General features: G+C 41.4%; 1 pseudogene; it reads left to right on the forward strand.

The window, feature by feature from the left end:
• The first annotated feature begins 567 nt into the window (after nucleotides 1–567).
• Nucleotides 568–2,429, forward strand: LOC138805159 (small ribosomal subunit protein eS4-like; annotated as a pseudogene).
• The last annotated feature ends 15,416 nt before the right edge of the window (nucleotides 2,430–17,845 follow it).

Raw genomic sequence — 17,845 nt, forward strand, 5'->3', positions numbered from 1 at the left:
TCTAATCTGGCTTGTCTTTTATGTGTTCTGTTCAACTGTAAAAGTGTTCTCTTAATCTGAAGGTACCTGCCTTCACTTATTTCTGAAAAATATTGCCACCCTATCCCCTGCCCTTATCTCTTTTGAATAGTGCTTCTCTGCCATTCTCTGTTTTCTTTCTGGAATTTTCATTAAAATTACTTTCTACTCTCCTTGCTTTGTTTCATCTCTTATTTTTTTCCTCTTCTTCATCTCCTTGTGCTATGATTAGGATACGTTACTTATGTCTAGTTTCTCATTAACTCACTAGTTTTCCTTTAAACTCCATCCAATCTAGACTTCACTTATATAATGGGATTTTATTTCAATAATTATTTGTTTTCAGGATTTTTATTTCATTCTTTTGTATTTGTCCATCTCATAAATCTGAATAGTGTCTATATTTTTGTCTGCTAGTAGTTTCATAAATTAAGGCTAATAATCTTTTAACCAATTGTTAGGAATCTTCATGTCCTGAAACAAGGTAGATTCAAGGGATACCTCAAACAGAATAATTCCTTAGAAAGGCAAAATCATAGTTCAACAAAAATGAACACCAGGATAGTATGGGGCCAAGGGAGGGGTATATGAATGAAGAGAAGAAAGGGGGAGAATGTAGTAAAAAAAAATTCAATGTATAGCCTACAAAATTAAGAATGAAGAGAGAGAAGGGGTAGGTTGGGGAGATGGATGAGAACATGGAAATGTTGATGGGGACACATTGTATTCATAAACTGCTTTGTAGAACAGCAACTCCTTTGTACAACTACTCCTTTGTAATTTAAGATAAAATTTAAAAGAAGGAAAAAAAACTAGAACCAATCAACAATAAGCTCTTGACAATAGTTTTCTTGTTTTCCTTTCTCCTTTGAATAAGATTCAAATTATCAATGAGTTACCCAATAAGTGATACTTCCATATTCATTGATTGTTAAGGTCTTCTCTAATCAATCATTCCATATAAAAACAAAAACCTTACAAGTTATAGATTTGTGAAGAAAGGAAATATGTATGACCTGTGACATTGTAGGCATGGACACAGGAGCACCTCTGTTCTTGTTTTTTCTTTGTTTGTTTGTTTATCATTTCTTCATTGGTTACTGGGGAAGGCTGAGCTTAGCTTTAATTCCTGGTCCTCATATCACCACCCAGGAGAGAGGGGCTAGAAGCACTTTAACACCATTCAATGAGCTACTTACCACCTACGTTTTTCAAGAAACTCCTGTGTTCCTCAGTTTAGAGTTGCCCATGCTTCTGATATGCTGGTGTATACAGTCCTAGAGACTCTGAACTCTCTGTCTCTGAGCAGCTAGTAATGGCAGCTGAACTTGAACACTCATGAGCGATCATTGCATTTGGTTTAGTGTGGATAGAAAAATGGATTGGGCTCTTTCTATTCCTAGCACAGCCATGGCTAATGATTTCAAGAAGTATCTGGGGGGGGGGGGGGTGGAGGGAGATGGGAAGGGATGGGAAGGGAAAATAAAGAAGGAAGCAACAATGCTTGATAAGAAATGTACTCATTATCCTGCCCATGTAATTGTAACCCCTCTGTACGGTATTTTCACAATTAAAAAAAAAGTATCTGAAGCAGAAAGCAGCTCCCAAGCATGGGATGCTGGACAAACTGAGTGATATGTTTGCTCCTCGTCCATCCATTGGTTCCTATAGGCTGAGAGAATGCCTCGGGCTGGGAGAATGCTTACCTCACATCATTTTCATAAGAAGCAGACTTGAGTACACCATGACATGACATGAAGTAAAGAAAATTTGCATACAGTGCTTCAGTGAGATTGTTGGCAAAGCCAAGACAGATAGAAGCTGCCCTGGTTATACCAGGTCAACCTGGTTTCAGGATGTCATCAGCACTAGGACTGAGTACAGGTTCCATCTGATCTATGACACCAAGGCTTACTCTGCTATTCCTTGTACTACATCTGAGAAGGCCACGTACAAGTTTTGCAAAGTGAGAAATGTCTTTGTGAGCACAAAAGGAATCCTTCATCTGGGGACCCATGATGCTCATACCATTTACTACCCTGACCCCTCGTCAAGGGAGTGACACCATCCAGATGGATCCAGTGACTGGCAATCAGTCTTGAAAACCAGTGCTACCACGGTTGACACTGGAAACTTGGGTATGGTGGCTGGAGGCGCTAGCTTGGGAAGACCTGGTCTGATCACCCACAGAGAGAAACGTCTTGGCTCTTTTGAGGCGATTCACAGGAAAGCGGCCAACAGCAATAGATTTGCCACCCTGCTTTCCAATAAATCTTAAATTTCTATTCCCTGAGAAAAAAGGGAATCTGCCTTACCACTGCTGAACAGAAAGAGACAAGAGGCTGGCAGCCAAGAAGAAATGGTCTCTATGTGACTCTGGACATATGAATCAAGGAATTTTATTTAGTTAAAAATGATATGGTATGGGCTGGGAAGGTGGCTCAGTGGTAGAGTGCTTGTCTTGCATGTATGAGGCCCTGGGTTTGATTCCTCAGCACCACATAAGCAGAAAAATCCAGAAGTGGCGCTGTGGCTCAAGTAGTAGAGTGCTAACCTTGAGCTGAAGAGCTGAGGAACAGCACCAAGGCCCAGAGTTCAGGCCCCATGACCGACAAAAAAGAAATAATAATAAGATGTGGTATGATTTTTAAAAAGAAATAAAGGAAATGGAATGGGACCTGATATCTTTCATCTTTGACCTAATTATAATTGTTTCTTATTGTAAAATCATACAGTGTTGACACTGAAATGTCCAGAAGTGATTTAGACCAACCTTTTACACTGGTGAGAAAAGAGTCCCACAAGAAAGGGGAATCCATCCAAAGTCACATAATAAATTAATTATCCTGAGTGAGAAGGCATGTCTGGACATTTGGTCATTCCCAAGTGACCTGAGAAGCATGCTCTGTTTGACCTTATCTCTCCTAACCTGAGTTAGGGCCTGGATTCCAGCATCTTGCCTCTCCTCCTATAGTGAAAAAAATCAATTTAAAATTAATGACAAAAAATATAGTTTTCAATCACAAGGGTCAATCACAGAAATAAGTTCCATCATGCTTATATGATGGAAGCAAACAAGTTAAAAGAGAAGGGAATTCTTATACAAAGTCACAAAATTGATAACTGCCTTGGAATAATACTTTCTATATATTAAATGCAGAAATACTTTCAATGGAAGTCCTAAAACTCATACTTATTGTCCTTAGTTTGGGGTAAACTTAGATCCCTTAAGTCCATATTATTGAATAATACACAAAACCTATTTTGGCCATGTTTTGGGTATAAACTCATCCTAAATCTATTCTCTCAATGCTTGAAAATTTAGCAAAATGATTAGGAGTTGCTAGGTAATATGACCAGGTGTCTAGATAGGAATTCAAGAAATACCCCAGACAAGAACTACTACGTTTGAGTTTTCTTCATCTCCAATAGGCAAGAAGTAAGATCTTCCATCATATAGGGTGAGTGTATTCTTTTTAATTCTGCTAGAGTATCTCTTAGATAACTATGATTTTTAGGGGGGAAGGTCTCCTAGGCCAGTTTCTATAGTTCTTTAGACATACTATTTCCCTACAAGTTAAACATTACTCTACATTTAAAGAACAGTAACAGCAAATCCTTGGCCCATACTTTGATGTTATCTAAGGATCAACAGATGTCCAGGGTTATGAAAAACTATAGAAAGATTGCTGATGGGAGAGCTTCTTAGGACCAGTGTTTATTTAGTTCTTTTTCCTCAAATGGTTGACATCAGCGGTTAATGTCTTCCAAAGCCATTTTCTTTAGAATTTATAGCACTGGGAAAAGGAAAAAAGAACAAAGAATAACTTTCCAAGGGGCAGTTTGCAAAGTAGAGCCAATCTAAAAGAGGTTGTGTAAGACACATGGAATGGTCCTTATTGCTGTTACAAAACTAACGTTGAGCCAGGCACCAGTGGCTCACACCTGTAATCCTAGCCACTCAGGAGGCTGAGATCTGAGGATCATGGTTCAAAGCCAGCCAGGGCAGGAAAGTCTGTGAGACTACCTCCAATAAACTACACAGAAAATTGGAAGTGGCACTGTGGCTCAAGTGCTAGAGTGCTAGCCTTGAGCTGAAGAGCTGAGGGACAACACCCAAGCCCAGAGTTCAAGCCCCACCACCAACAAAATAAAAATAATAATAAACTAATATAGAAACAAAATACAGGCAACATGGTAGAATCCACAAGTCCGTTCAACCAACATCTACCAATTACCTTTGGGGTGGGGGTACCTCTCGTATCACTGGAACATTAGAAGCTACATGTTTTAAGTCCTCTCTGAAGCTGTGGAGGGGGAAGGGCTGTGACTTAGATTTTACTGTTCAGATGCATTCTCACAGTGTTGAACCAAGACAGAGTTAGAAGGGAAACAGAGCTCAATCACCTAATTTGCATAGTGATCTGTAGGTGAATCTCTAGCTAGTAATTTCTTGAATTACCACCAAGGCAATGTGACCATGGGGTGAGAATAGGTGGTATATTTCCAACATTTCATTTATAGTTTCTCCCCAGCCCTTTGAGTAATTTTATAGGCTGTATAATCCAAATAAGAAATCATCTTTTACTTAAACCAACCATAGTTGGTTTTGCAACTAGCCCTTAGCCAATATAGAAGATAGGAAAGGTGTAGAGACTTGCCTAAAGTCAGTCTGCCAGTTGATGGCAGAGCTGAAGTTCAAATCCACACATGTGATCTCTTGCTCCTACCCACTCTTCACCCCTCACTCTTAGGGACCCTGATCACAGAGGACAGGGTAAAGAGAAATTCTTGGTACACCCCTACAGAGCCCTGTTTTAGTTGCCTCCTCTTTGTATCGTAGGTGAAGGAAGGATTTCTACTGTAAAGTTAGTAGCCTGGCTTTTGACACCCAGCATGGCACAGACCAATAACCATTTATCAGCTGCATGTGCTCAGAGCCTACAGGAGGACACCAGTGCCAAACACAGCCACGTAGGAGTTACACTCAGGAGCAGAGTAAACCCACTGAAGTCACATTATCAAGAAAGAGTATCCTCTGGTTCCCATAGGATTGTCTTAGCTGAATAGTTCCATCAGGCGACAGAGAACTAAACCTCACTACTCAGGGATAAGCAGAATGTGGGTCTGGTACCTTGGTTAGGGAGGTTGCTTTGATAGGGATTTTATCTGTGGGAACAAAATAGAGAGAGACAACTGAGATTAGAATAATTCACATCCTCCTGAATTGATTATATCAAGTGACAAGATATTGCGTGATATTGAATCTTAATCTTAGGTCTTGCACCATAGCACATTGGGCAAAAATGGTTAAGGTAATGGAAGAAAGTGTTGAAGGAAGAAATATTGGGAAGATTTCCCCCCCACACCCCCCGCAACATACACAAGGGTAAATAGATTATTTCTTTTTTCTTTTTTCTTTTTTTTTTTTTTGTTGGTCATGGGGCCTGAACTCTGGGCCGGGTCACTGTCCCTCAGCTCTTCAGCTCAAGGCTAGTGCTCTACCACTTGAGCCACAGTGCTACTTTCGGCTTTTTCTGATTATGTGGTGCTGAGGAATGGAACCCAGGGCCTCATGCAAGCACTCTACCACTGAGTCACCTTTCCAGCCCCAGCAGATTATTTTTTATTGATAACCAGGCACCTGAGGTAGCGGTCCTAAGCAAGTTACACAAGGCCAACCTCTTTTGGGTCATTCACAGCGGAAACACATGTCTTTCCTTAAAAGTCCTTGCTTGCCATACTAGAAGTTGCCTTTAGCATTTTGACTTTTCTTTTCCCAGTTGTTTGGGCTTAGCATTATAAACCCATCTCCAGTACTTCCAGGCCTTCACACATGCCATAAGCCATCCTTGTTGCTACACCTTTGTTCTACCACTTCCCAATGGTGCAGGATAGCCTAAGGATTACTTTCAGGGAAAAAACAATCACCTTTTGGCTATTGTTGAATTTCCCTGAGCATACATCCAAGCAATGGCATGAGCTTGTAACCAAAGCCAAGTATCTTGAAATACAGATGTAAAATTATTTATTCTGGTAAACTCTTGATGTATGCTTTTGATCGAATCATTCACATCTTTCTTTAATTCTGAGAGGGGAAAAATTTCCCCATTCCTTCTTTAAATATCCTCTCTTGCTCTTTTCTCTCTTTTTGGAACTCCAGATGGATGGATTTGCATTCTCTTATTTTCCATGTCCATCTGCTCCTAATTCATACCCACTTGGTTTTATTTTATAACCTCAATGTTCTCTTTTTATGGATGTTATTCCTTCTATCCCCATAAGAGCCTTAAAATTTGTATTTCAAAGTGATTTTGCAGGGGGGTATGGGGGAGTTGGGAATTGAGCTATTTGCATCTTGTCTTGAGTGAATTCATCTCCTAATTGTTACATTTGTTGACTATTGCTTCAAAGGGCTCTTCATCAAAATGTTTTTTAAAAGACTGGAGCCTCCTACCACAATACAATTATTTTTCTCTCTGTTGAGTTACCCATGAAATTAAATTAGTAGAGTATAGCACCTGAGCAAGTTATACCGGGATCAGAGTAGTGTATTTTTTTCAGAAACATAAATCTTACACGTTGCAATACGTAGACCATGAACTGATGGCAAACTACCCATGAGAATTTTCTCCCTGGGCAGACCTCAATGCCAGCTGGATGTTTTATTTAGCGTGCAGAGCAGGGAAAGATGTGCCAATGGAACCTGCCTGGGGGGAGAGTTGTGGCATTAAAATAGGTTTCCCACAGCCAAACATTTGTGTATCAAGAGAGGCTAAGAGCAAGGTACATTATATGCATGTGTGGAAATGTCATAATGAAACTGCTCACTTTGTACAATTAATATATGTTAATAAAAAAGAGAGAGATTAGGAAAGGGCACAGAACGCCATCCCTCTTAAAAATACAGTTATAAGGAAAATACTGTACGTTCCTTCCAGCTATTACTTCTTTTCCCCATAAGAGTTGGTATCTCTTTGAATCTAGGAAAATAAAAATAAATTTCCCAGAACTAGATCTGATGTGGTGTTGATGAATTGTGTTTGGGGACTAAAATTTAGGACAGCAGAAAAACTCTTTTGATCAGTCTGTAGATATCTTGATTTTCTAACACCTCAGCCTCATGGCTGTAGTTTTTTAATGTATTTTATTATCTTTAAATAGTTGTAGAAAGGGTGTCAATTCAACATGTCAGTGTATGAGTAGAAAACACCTTGACCAATGTCACCCTTCTCCTGATTCCCACCCCCATCTCTCCTCACCACACCCATTGCCCTCAGCTTTCCTAGTTCCATTTTCATATATACACATTGGGTATGATGACTACAATCTCCCACCCTTCCTCTCTTTATTCATCTACTTCCAACTCTTAACCTCCCCCCTATATACACCTTCAGTTCCAGCTTCCTGGTATACATTTGGTTCACCTGTAAGTCAGTGGCTCAAAAGAGTTACACCACTGCAATTCTCCCCTGCTTATATCTTATTAGTTAATACATTTGTATACTGTGCATATGACCCTGTATATATTCATATATATGTGATAAATTAGACCTAACTTACACATACAAGAGAAAACATGCGGCCTTTGTCTCCCCAAGCCTGACTTACTTCACTTAACGTGATTTTTTCCAAGTCTATACATTTCTCTGCAAATACATGCTATCATTCTTTCTGATGGATGAGTAAGATTCCATTTTCTACATAATTCTTTTTCTTAATCCATTCATTCATTGAAGGGAATCTGGGCTGTTTCTATAACTTTGTTATGATGAATAGTGCAACCATAAACATGCTTGTGCAAATGGCTTTAGTATCTTGACTTGTAATTTTTTGGATAATTGTCATGGCTAGTGTTAAAATAACCGAAATTAGCTCTAGCTCAAGAAAATAGACTCCCTTGATTTTGTCAGCTGAGTAAAACAGTCCCATTTCTAGTTCTGTGTTGTATTATTTTTACATGTATGCTTTTCTCTTTTTGCTTGCAGACTTCCTTAGATTGAAAGGTTTTTGTATTCCTTTTCTGTGCCCATTCTCCTGGTGCATGGCTGGTTTGTAATCCCCTCCCTGTAGTTCCCCAGTACGCTCCAGGACAGAACCAGATTGCATATTAGCAGCTCAGAGCTATTCTGACTCCTAGGTTACAATTGCTTCTAAAACAATAGTATGGTCACAGCAGAAGGGTTTTTCAAGATTTGGTTAGGTCAAGTCAACCATTGCTCAGAGGAAGGACACTGAGACGCTGAAAGAAAGGGCTTAGCCTGAGTCACCTACCAGGTCATGGGCCCTGTTCTTTTCTTCCACACCCATCTTTGAGGTAGGATATAAATGTGGGGGAAAGAGAAGTTTAAAATAGTAATTATTAAAAGGACAAGACTCTATGGGCGCTGATGGCTCATAATCGTAATCCTAGCTACTCAGGAAGCTGAAATCTGAGGATCATGATTCAAAGCCAGCCCAGACAGGAAAGTCTACCTCCAATAAACTACTCAGAAGAAGTCAGAAGGAGTGCTGTGGCTCAAGTGATAGTTCACTAGTCTTGAACACAAAGAGGCTCAGGGACAACACACAAGGCCCTGAGTTCAAGCCCCAGGATTGGCAAAAATAAACAAATAAAAATTAAAAAATAATACTCAAAAATTAAAGCTAGAAGCAAGGAAGTGAAAGAGCGGAAAAATCAGATCCACAAGCTCTTCGCCACTCAGGCATTGAGTTACAAGAAAAGGGGAACTGCAGGGGCTATTTTCCTCTGGAATCTCTTTTGAGATGTTGAGAAATTACAAACTCAATGAATGGGTAGTGAGACAGAAAATTAGAGGGTATATCTACTAAATGGAGGTCTTGTAACTTACAGCCCCCTTGGGCTGGGGATAGGCCTAGATCACATCTTTATATTTTAGAATAATAACAAGACCCAAGGGGAAATTGGGAGAAGTAAAGGAAGGGGTGACATTGTCCAACAAAGAAATAGTCATTATCAGATTTATGAAATGGTAACTCCTCTGTACAGCACCTTAATAATAACAATAAAACTACATTTTTAAAATATCAGGATCCATCTTGGGCTTATTTTGGGTACTAGGCCCACTTAGCACCCATTGCCTCTAATAATTATGGGTTATGATAGAACATGATCAAGTATATTCAACTAGCTAGAAAATATAAAACCCAAGAGAAAACTACCATTTTCTGCCAATTCCTGAATTTTAAGCAAGAGGTACTTTACTCTCCTCTTTACTACTTTTCCCTACTTGACCCTGTTTTATTCAAATAAATCTCTGTTAAACCTTCAGTAAAAGAACAAAGCCTAAGAGAGTGCCCAGGGCAGACTTGCCTTTTTGTGAAACCTTTCAAAATAATTTTTGTTGTAGATATCAAGTTCCTGGGAATTGTGCAGAATTGGGAAGCTTAATTGAGGACATTTTCCCATCCTCTCTTACTGGGGAAAATCCCCTTTGGCTTTTTCCTTTCTCCAGTAACATCTTGACCTGATCTGGCTCCTAGAATCCAACTGAGCTTTCTCCATTCACCCTCTAATATTTCCTTCAAAGTCTTGTTAACTCATTCAATCCTCCGAGAATGTCTATGGCCTGGTGCTCAACACTGGGCATACCACTATGAATATGAAACACACATAGAGCAGGGCACCAGTGCCTCATGCCTGTAACCCAAGCTACTCAGAAGTCTGAGATCTGAGAACCTCAGTTTAAAGCCAGTCTGGTCAGAAAAGTCTGTGAGACTGTTATTCCAATTAACCACCCAAAAGCAGGAAGTAGAGATATGGCTCAAGTGATACAGCACTAGCTTTGAGAACAAAGGATGAGGGTATAAGAGACCAAGCTCTAGATTTAAGCTCCAGGATTGGTATCAATAAAAAGAAAGGAAGGTAGGAAGGAAGGAAGGAAGGAAGGGGAGGGAGGGAGGGAAGGGAAGGAAGAAGGAACAAATAGATGTAAACACATCTGAATTTGTATAAAGAAATAGACTATAGACTTAGAAAAACCCAACTCTGAAATTCATTTCCTGTGTGATCTTGGGGCAATCAGAAGACTTCTGTTGTTTTGGTAACTTGTATAAAGTGCACGCAATCATGTACCCTTATTTCGGGCTTCTGTGGTGAGTAAATGACAAGGGTAGTCACTATGATGTCAGGCATTCAGTTGAGTCTGAAACAGAATTTACCATCATTGTCATTACCACTTCCTTCCTGCCTGTGTGGAGCTTTGCTGGAAGGTATGGTGGACTCTTCTGTAACTGGAGATGCTCATCTTTGAAAGACCTTGCCCAAGCAAGTTGACCACCAGCCCAATCTGGTCCCATCCTCCTCTTCTGTCTGAGCCTGTAATTCTCTCTTCACTGGCTGAGCACAGGCTAACCTTGCCAGGCACCCTCTGCTCTCTACCTTCTCTGAAATCATCACTCAAAGACCTCAATTTTTGGACACTTCTCCCTAATCTTGACATGTATGACCCCTCCTGGAGCCCTAATGTGTCCATCTGTACAGAATGTCTGGCCAGGCATGGTAGTACATATCTATAATCCCAGCACTCACCAGGCTGAAGCAGTAGGAGTTAAATTGAAGTCCAGCCTGAGATATTCAGACCCTGTCTCAAAAAAAAAAAAACTGAGTATCTCTCCTGAACCAGACATTCCTAGGTTCCAGGAAATAAGTGCTCCCTGTGTTACTCTAGCCCAAGTCAGGATGTAAGAGGCAACTTTAAATCTACTTTTGATTTTCTTCCGAATTTCAATGCTCCTGACTTGGGCCCATGAATTATAGGAACAGGAGAAGGCTGGGCATTGTCTCCCACACAGAGCGAGGCCCAGCCCAGCCCCACTGGGGTTTCCCCATCTAGGTCATTCCTGAGTGCACTTTTGATTTTTGTTCTACTGGTTCAACGTTCCAGGATATAATTCTATGTAGGTTAATAAGGAAATGCCTTTCCTCAAAAAGCAAATTCTGAAAAGAGGGGTTTGGAGTCTCAGAAACCTGGAATCTAAAACAAAGGTCCTCCTGAATAGCTAGGATTACACGTATGAGCCACTGGCACCCAACCATACCTATTTATTAAGAGGGCTTTCCAGTGTCACTACAATCTCCTCAGAAACATCACTTTCACAACCCAAGTGATGTTCCATCCAGTGAGAATTTATGTGTGCTTAGCCAGTCTCTTACTTTTTTTTTTTTGTCAGTCAGTCATGAGGTTTGAACTCTGGACCTGGGTGCTGTCCCTCAGTTCTTCAGCTCAAAGCTAGCACTCTACCACTTGAGACCCAAAGTCACTTCCCAGTATCCTACTATTTAATGAATGGTTGTGTTGTTTCTGGTTACTCAAAACACTCTTTCCTGTTTTATACATTTCCATCAGCCCATATTTCCCAAGCAAAAGGGAGCAAAGTGATGTCACTACATACCAACAGATGTAAATTTCTTAGGTGCTTTGTTGCAACGCTGTTTTCCAGGAAGGGAAACCGAATTCTTACTCCCGTCTGAATGTCTGAAAGAGACTGAGCAACATTCCCAGTGACTAACTGGGTTTTCCATGTGCATCGGTAGCAGGAAGGGTGGAGGATGGGCTCCCAACCTCATACCTGAGTGCTAAGAATTCGGCCCTAGTACATACTCCCCACAATAAATTACTAGATTACATGATGCCCTTCGAGATCTCTCCAGCAATGGCAAAACACTGGGCTTGACTTAGATCTCTCCTAGTGGCACTTTTGCCTTTATAGTCCTCTTCCCCAAATCCTATAGCTCCAATCTAACCATGAGAAAACATCAGGTAAGGTAAGCACAGGGGAGGAGTAGCCTAGAAAATAACTTAATACTTCTCAAAAAATCAACAGGTCATTAGACAAAGAAAAAAAAAAAGGTTGGGAAACTGTGAGGAAAAGCCTCAAAAATATGTGGTATTGTAGATGCAGGACCTGGAACTGGAATCAACTACGGCTCTGATTTATAATAATGTATCAGCACTTGCTTACTGTGATGCATGATATGTTAAGATAAAATAGTTAACAGTAGAATGAGGAGCATAAAGAAAGTCTTTACAAGCTTCAGAAGTTCTCTGTAAAGTTAAGATTATTCTTGATTGTTGTTTATTTTGGTATTCTATATGTTAAACAAAATATGGGTCTCATTGTGAGCTTTTCATGTATGCATATTACCTACTATACTCATATTCTCCTTCCCTGATCCTCGCCCCCTTTTTGGGCCTCCCATGCCTCACCTCCTGTCTCTTTTTCTTGTTGAAACTATTCTTTTCTTTTCTCTTTTCTTTTATTTTTTCTTTTGGTGTGGGTCCTGGGGCTTGAACTCAGGGCCTGGACGCTATCCCTGAACCTCTTTGTGCTCAAGGTTAGCACTTTACCACCACTTCCAGCTTTTTCTGATTAGTTTATTGGATATAAGAGTCTCATGGGAACTTTTCTGTCGGGACTGACTTTGAACTGTGATCTTTAGATCTCAGCCTCCTGAGTAGCTAGGATTACAGGCATGAACCACAACATCCAGCTGAAAGAGTATTTTATATACTGGAAACAACATAACTATTCAATTGATAGTAAAAGACTGGCCAAGCATTCTTATTGTTCCTCAGTCTCCACTGCTGATTCCTCTTCTCCCAACCTCTGAATGCTGGGCAGCCAGGCCTGGGCTCTTGGTCTTCATCCTTGCTCATTTCTTTCTCTTCTGCATTCATCCAGTCTTGCAGTTTGAAATGTCTGCTAATGGCTGATAACTCCTTAGTTTCTATCTGTAGTCTCTACTAACTTCAAACTCATGACTCTGATTTCCTGAGGTCTCAACCTGGATGCTCCATACATATCTCAACTGAATAGATATAAAACTGAATTCTCAATTCTACCTGCCAAATTTGCTTTACCTATGCCATCTTGGTTGATGGTATTTTCCTTTTAGTCATTCAGACAAAAATCCTGACATCAACTCTGATTCATCATTTATTCTGTGTGTGTTTGTGTGTGTGTGTGTGTGTGTGTGTGTGTGTGTGTGTGTGTGTGTGTGTGTGTCTGTCTGTCTGTCTGTCCTAGGGCTTGAACTCAAGACCTGGGCCCTGTCCCTGAGCTCTTCTGTGTTCAAAGTTAATGCTCTACCACTTGAGCCACAGCTCCACTTCTGGCTTTTTGGTGGTTTATTGGAGATAAGAGTCTCACAGACTTTCCTGCCTAGGCTGGCTTCAAACCATGATTCTTGGGCTGGGAAGGTGGCTCAGTGGTAGAGTGCTTGCCTTGCATGCATGAGGCCCAAATAAGCAGAAAAAAAGCTGGAAGTGGCGCTGTAGCTCAAGTGGTAGAGTGCTAGTCTTGAGCTGAAGAGCTGAGGAATAGTGCCCAGGCCCAGAGCTCAGGCCCCACAACCGACCAAAAAAAAACAAAACAAAACAAACCATGATTCTCAGATCTCAGCCTCCTGAGTAGCAAGTATTACAAATATGAGCCACCAGTGCCTGGCTTGTCATTTTTTTTTGTGGGGGGGGGTCCGGTTATGGGGCCTGAACTCTGGGCCTGGGCATTGTCCCTCAGCTCTTCAGCTCAAGGCTAGTGTTCTACCACTTGAGCCACAGTGTCACTTCCGGCTTTTTTCTTTTTGCTTATGTGGTGCTGAGGAATCGAACCCAGGGCCTCATGCATGCAAGGCAAGCACTCTACCACTAAGCCACCTTCCCAGCCCCTGGCTTGTCATTTATATTCACATACCATGTCTAGTCCACACAGAGATATAAATTGTCCCACCTTTGAAATATGATTATTAAATTGGGCATCAAGCACCTGTAATTTGCTGAACTGAAATATTTTAATCCATACCATGATGAATGGCAGGGTGTGAGTTCTGCCTTGCCCTCTATTGCCTCACTATTGGGATAAAACACACATGCACCCTGGAGTCCTTCCTAGGTAGGACAATCCCTTCTCTAGACATGTGTCTGCTCAGCATTTTCCTCCAACCTGCTGAAGTTCCCACTTTATCCCACTTAACTTCTACTCTTATCCTCCCTCTCCTGCTCCAGCTCAATCTTCCTCCTCTCCTGTCATCTCCTCCCTTCCTGCCATCTCTTCCCCTCTCCTTTACTTAGGCCTCAGAATACACCTCTTCTAATACACTTCATCTCTCACGTAGATGGTACTCCTAGATATCTGCTCATCTTAGAGCACATAAGTCTCCTTGATTACTTCATTACCACATTACAAGGAAATCTCTAAGACACCACCAAAAAAGCCAGGCATGGTAGCACACATCTGTCAGTCCAGCACTCAAGAGGCTGAGACAGAAAGGTTACAATATTTTTAAGCCAGCTTGGGCTATAGAAGAAAATCCTATCTAGATTAAATAAATACACAAATAAAAAAGAAGGCTGGGCGCTGGTGGCTCACGCCTGTAATCCTAGCTACTCAGGAGGCTGAGATCTGAGGATCGAGGTTCAAAGCCAGCCCGGGCAGGAAAGACCGTGAGACTCCTATCTCCAATAAACCACCAGAAAACCGGAAGTGGCACTGTAGCTCAAATGGTAGAGCGCTCGCCTTGAGCTGAAGAGCTGAGGGACAGCGCCCAGACCCGGAGTTCAAGCCCCATGACCGACAAAAAAAAAAAAAAAAAGAAGAAGTATCCTAGTTCCTTTTCTATTTGACTGTCGTTCATTAAAGCATCACCAAGACATGGGCTCCATGCTCGCTTTCTTCCTTTCCTGGTGGTTCAATGAGGAAAATGGCAACATCTACTTCATGAGCCAATTGTGAGGATTAAATAAGATGACGAACATCAAGAGCCTGGCACACAGCAACCAGGCAACAAGTGTTTGTTGTTGTTACCCCTGCTGTCACTACTGCCCTGTGAATGGAGTGTCTCCTGCATGTTCAAACTGAATCCATGCATTTGATGTTGAGATCTACAAACATGTTCTAGCATTGCTTTAAAGTTAAATACACAGAGGCCAACAGGGATTACTGGCTTTTCTCAACAATATGAATCTAAAAAGTGACCAAAAAGAGATCCAAATTTGCACATGCCTAGCCCTAAACCTTTTGTTTTTACTGTGAAGCCCAAGTCTATAAAACATATAACTCCTTCAAGAAAGTAATATGGAAATATGTATCTAGCCAAGCACCAGTGGCTCACAACTGTAATTCTAGCTAATCAGGAGGCTGAGATCTGAGGACTGCAATTCAAAGCCAGCTAGGCAAGAAAAGTCCCTGGGACTCTTATCTTCAATTAACCAGCAATAAGCCAAAAGTGGAGCTGTGGCTCAAATGATAGAGAGCTAATCTTGAGCAAAAAAGCTAAGAGACAGCACCCAGGCTGCATTTGAGCCCTAGAACCAACTCAGGTGTGCATGCTCATTCACATACATGCACAAACACACACACACACACACACAAATGTATCAAAAGTCTTCAAGATGCTTATACCTCTTATAAAATGCTTTAGTAAAGTGATTGGAGTTACACACAACAAAATATTATTCATTTCCTTCAGGCTTGGAGAAATGCAGGTGGTGTTTCATGGTGATTACTGATTTGATTTTTGTTATTTTAAGACCACTTCTAGCAGGGTGCCAGTGGCTCATGCCTGTAATCCTAGCTATTCAGGAGGCTGAGATCTAAGGATCATAATTCAAAGCCAGCACAGGTAGGAAAGGCTGTGAGACTCTTATCTCCAATAAACCACTCAGAAAACCAGAAGTGGTGCTGTGGCTCAAGTGGTAGAGCACTAACCTTGAGCTGAAGAGCTGAGGGACAGTGCCTGGGCCCAGAGTTCAAGCCCAACCACTGGAAAAAAAGAAAAAGAAAAAAAAGACAACTTTTTTCTAGATTGCATAACATAAGAAATCTCAATAGTCAAGAAAGAGACCACAACTTCTCTGTTCTCCAGGAGGCAACATGATCATTTGGGACAGATGAGGCATCTTCTAAGAGAAAACAAGAATGGTTTCTATTGGAGTATATAAGTATTGAACAGTATTGGAAATATCATCATAAACCCTGAATGCAGCAAACACATGCAAATAAAAGTTGCTTTTGAAAAAGATGGCAAAAAAAAGATGGCAAGTTAAGATGACATAGCTCCACTTTCCTCTCTGAAAGCCAAAGCACTTCTTGCTGAGATCAGAAAGCAGTTTCCATCCTGATCCACATTTATTTTTAAGCACAAGATGGGAAAGTAATGGGGGAAATGAAACCTTTGTGGAAGGGTTTAGGTATAGCACAAAATGGAAACAACAGAGGTAACAGAACCCGGCACAGAACCTGGCACATAGCAGATACTCAGAGAGGCATTTCTCATAATGGAATCTTGGGATTTTTTTTTTTTAAGCAAAGGGGCTGATAAGCTGAAGTCCAGGCTAAGAAGGAGGGTATGGAGAGAAGCCAGCATGAGTGAGGGTCTTTGTCAAGAGAAGTGGTCACACACACACACACACACACACACACACACACACACACACACACACACACACACACACACAGAGAGCGAGAATGAGTGAAGTCCAGTCAGTTATAGAATCATTTTCTGCAATAACATTAACCAAATATTAGGAATCAGGGAAACCTAGAAAGTACATGACTGATTTGGGAGCACTGAATGCCCAACCAGCCCCCTCTGTCCTCTGACATTCTAGTGACACACAGCCTCCACTGCAAACCCTCTGCCCACCTCCCAACCTGAGGCTGATGAAGAGGTAACCTGGAGCCTCAGCCCTGACAAAGGTCCCATTCTCTCTTGATGGCCACAGCTGGGGCCCACATGAAGCAGCAAGATCCCGGGCTGTGAGCCAGCAGGCCTGGGTCCTGTCCAGCACTGCCAGTACTTCGCATGTAAACCTGGGCAAGTTACACTTCCTCTGTAGCTGAGTTTTCCCTTCTATAAAATAGCAATCCCCACCAGGAGTAGTGGCTCACACCTGTAATCCTACATTCTCTAGAGGTTGAGATATGGAGAACTAAGAGTTAAAAGCCAAACCAGAATATAAAAGTCCTCTAGATTCCATCTCCAAAATAACCAGCCAAAAGTAGAACTAGAAGTATGGCTCAAGTAAAGAATCAGCTGAGCAAGCTGGCCAATCAAGCTCAAGGCCCTAAGTTTAAACCCCAGTACCACTACCAAAAAAAAAAAAAAAATCAATATCCATATTGCTATGTCTTCCTCCCAAGATGGTATGTGAATTATGAATAATGGGAAATTGCTTTGTGAATCATCTCTAAACACTGGCTTCTGTGATTATTCATGTCGTTGTAATCATCATTGTTCCTTGATTCACACACCAACTGTCCCCACTCCGCCTCTCCACCTGCCCTTCTGGAATGCTGATGAATTGAGAGTTAGGCATCTCAGCACTCATATTAGTCCTCCCCCAACTCTTCTTGCTCCTTCCATTTCTGACCACTCTTATGAAAAGAGAAGAGCCCTAAACATCAAAGAGCTCACTGAGAGGTTTGTAGTCCCATGAGTTCTCAGACCTGAGCCCATGTCACTTCCCATTCTGAAGTGAAATGACAAAGACCAACACAGTAAGGGCAGGCTTGGTTTGGTGGAAAAAGACTTGAGCTTTCTTCTACTTTCCACCACAGAGTGACCTGACTCACTGAGCTCTTTGCCATTCTAAAACCTTTGGGAGAGGTTGGTCATATGGAGACAGTCCAAGTGACAGATGTCAGTCAAGTACCTGCAAGATAATCTTGAACCCAGTGCCAAATCAGAGCTCCGAGTGCCATCCAGTGGCCACCAGAGAGATTGCAGGAGAAAAGCACAGGTGAGCAGCACTGCTGGCCTGTAACACAAAGGAGAGGAAGGAGCCTAGCCTGTGCCCTCTCTTGG

Source organism: Dipodomys merriami, unplaced genomic scaffold (genome assembly GCF_024711535.1).
Source record: "Dipodomys merriami isolate MVZ:Mamm:240054 unplaced genomic scaffold, mDipMer1.0.p SCAF_39, whole genome shotgun sequence".
Lineage (NCBI taxonomy): Eukaryota > Metazoa > Chordata > Mammalia > Rodentia > Heteromyidae > Dipodomys > Dipodomys merriami.